Source organism: Lygodium microphyllum, chromosome 5 (assembly GCF_053477565.2).
Source record: "Lygodium microphyllum isolate KBCC chromosome 5, Lygodium_microphyllum_v1.1.10, whole genome shotgun sequence".
Classification (NCBI taxonomy): domain Eukaryota; kingdom Viridiplantae; phylum Streptophyta; class Polypodiopsida; order Schizaeales; family Lygodiaceae; genus Lygodium; species Lygodium microphyllum.
Genome location: NC_141139.1, coordinates 38,892,608 through 38,895,678, shown reverse-complemented (window position 1 = coordinate 38,895,678; position 3,071 = coordinate 38,892,608).

Sequence of the window (3,071 nt, the reverse complement as noted above, 5' to 3'; positions counted from 1 at the left end):
AGTTATGTTCTAATCTTATAGGAGGAATGTCTTATCCTCTATAAGCACATTGCTGATTTCATTTGATAGGATAGCCCTATCTATAGATCAGTTTGGGCCATAAATTGACGTTATATCAGCCTTCTCTTTCCCCATAATCAATGCATGTACCTAGTGCACTTCAATCACCTCTATGCAAGACCTCTTGAATTAAGGGCATTTTGAATGAGCAACATGACATCCCTGTTTCCTTCATAGTGATAATCCGTGCAGACTTTGCAACCTTGGAATGCTACCTTTTGCAATTTTTCCATTCCTAGGTTGACTTCTTGTGCCATTATGTGCCTTTTGCACCATCCCTCTTTGTATGCCTTTGCAAAGTGTTCATCTTTTTTGCACATGCAGCATGCATTTAAGAAAAGTTGAGAACTTGACATCAACCAATAACTAATCCTATTAGGATCAAAGCACTTGAGCATTTTATGATTTTCTCTCTTATCCTAGAATTTAAAAGCTCATTTATCCAATTTAAGTGCTTCATTGGTTGATGTTGATGCAAGAACATAAAGAACTTTGCTTAGAGCTTTTATCAACACATTAAGCTCTTTATCCAACCATATGCCTAAAAATCTAACCCATATATGCATTCAAACTAAAAAACCTATTTAGAAAAGAAATAGGTGCATGATGAAATAAAGTTAGAAGAATTGCATTGGATTTGAAGGTAAACCAGAACCATAAGATAAGCTTCATCTTCTAGAGGGGTTCTCCCCTCTTCTCATTCAATGATTTCTAATAATCGTGCATCCTCTTTTGTAGCTCCTCCATGTTTTTGTCAAAAAGCATTGGCATAGTCCATCTCCAACTTGCATTTTCTCTCAGCCACATTTGTGTTCATGCTCGATGTTGTATCATCTCTAGTTGCTTGTTTACATCCCTAGACCCCTTGAATTCGTGGAGGAAGGAATGTCACTTGATATCTCAAAACATGACTATTACTACATTTAATATAGCTACCCTCTTTAATGGGTCACACATCACATCAGACTCTCCGCTACTATGTGAAGAACCAAGGCGTAGGCCTAATAATAGGTCCTCCATTTCTTTACAAGTTTGGTGGGAGCATTTATATATCTCGTTTCATCAAGCAAAATCTTAAATTATGTTTTGACTTCTCTCAAGAAAATACAATATAGAATTTTTGTTAACAAGTTGAAGTTTTGAGGTAGAATGTCCTCGTAATAGATTGATTGTCATTTATATGTCAAATGAAAATGGAATTGTTCCAACAATATCCTTGTCTATCCTTGCATGCATTAGTCAATATAATTGATAGGTTAAAATTGCAACATAATTGCAAATTTCATTTGAAGAAATGATTGTAGTAATTGATTATGTCAATCATTCAAGAACTAGGGAGAAATACATTGTCTAGTATGTTCATATGTCAATTTAGCAAAATATTACCAATGAAAGTGATCTTTGAGATTTACTATGTCTTGCTTGTCATGAAGCAACACAATGAATCCTTGTGGTAGAATGTGTCAAGAAAACATAACATCCAGTTATTTGTTTGAGTTCTTAAATATAATCCCGGAGATGCAATAGTTCTTCTAATCCATTGTATCGATGCAAATTGTACACATGATTTTTTGAATGAGAATATCATTTTCTTTATATTATCTATAATAGATAATCTTGTGATTCACTACATTATTTCAAATTTCAGCCAAACAAATAGGCACTATAGAGAAAGCAAAACTATAATGTAGTTGGAATAAAAGTAAATATTTTAGATAGTATTATATTTATTAATTAACCTTCTTAATGCTTGCATAAACGCTTAGTCATGTTGCACAAACCCTTAGTAGAAGTGGACTTTCTAAGCAACATTGTTGCAACATTTATATTTAACATTGATGTAAAAGTAATATATATTTACCAATGATAAAAAATTAATACATTAGTAGAGAAGAAGTTTTGACCACACCTAGCCATGGAATTTATGCTATAATTTCAATAATCTCCCTTGCCATCAAGTGCAAATCCAATTTGCTACTTTATAGTAGCAAGAACAACATACTCGATAATAATGTACACCATGCACATCTAGATATAAATATTGAATGAATTCTTGCATTTACGTAGTCAACATCATTTCAAAGTAATCTACAATACACTACTCTTCACTATCAAACTTATCTCCCATTAAGGAAAACTTGGATTGTTATTTAGGCCTTGTAAGAAATTAAACATCATTTCAAAGGAATCTACAATACAGTACTATTCACTATCAAACATATCTCCCATTAAGGAAAACTTGGACTCATATCTAGCCTTGTAAGAAATTACACCTCAACATAGTGAAAGGTAATTCAAAACACATTAAAGGTAGCATAACATTTAATATTTTTATTTTTTTTTTCAAAATATATAAATGAGCATAAAGCTTTCAACATAGTGAGAGGTAATTCAAAACACATTAAAGGTAGTATAACATTTAATTTTTTAAATTATTATTTTTTCAAAATGTACAAATTAGCATAAAGCTTTGAAGTCCTCAATAATTTTTAGTTATGATTAAAAAGGTCAATAGTTGAAATAGACTAATTAAGTACTCAAAACTTGACGGCTCATGTTTAGATTGATTTGGATTATTGGCACACTCTCTTCTTATTAAAGGTTGAGACAATATATGGAGCAAAGTCTCAAGCTATGTTTTGACACATTATGTATTAGAAAATTCTCATTCAATATATTCTCCTTTTTTGGAATCAACTTGAGAAACCTTACAAAAGATTAAGAAGCTCAATAGGGTTGAGTCAACATCATAGATGGAGGTGATGGGGGCCAAATAATCATCAGACATGTATAAGAGAGATGTGCATCACCTCCATGTAGAGCTTGATTGTGAATACAAGTCATAACGTAAGACAAATGAAGCTTGTCTTATGTTTTCTATGACCAAAGAAATGTATGTATCATAAGGATATAAGAATATAGATTTGTGGATCAAGGACATTTTATTTAAAATATCCTCTAGAGAACTCTACACCTCCATTCAAGGAAATAACGTTCTTGATTAGTTTTGT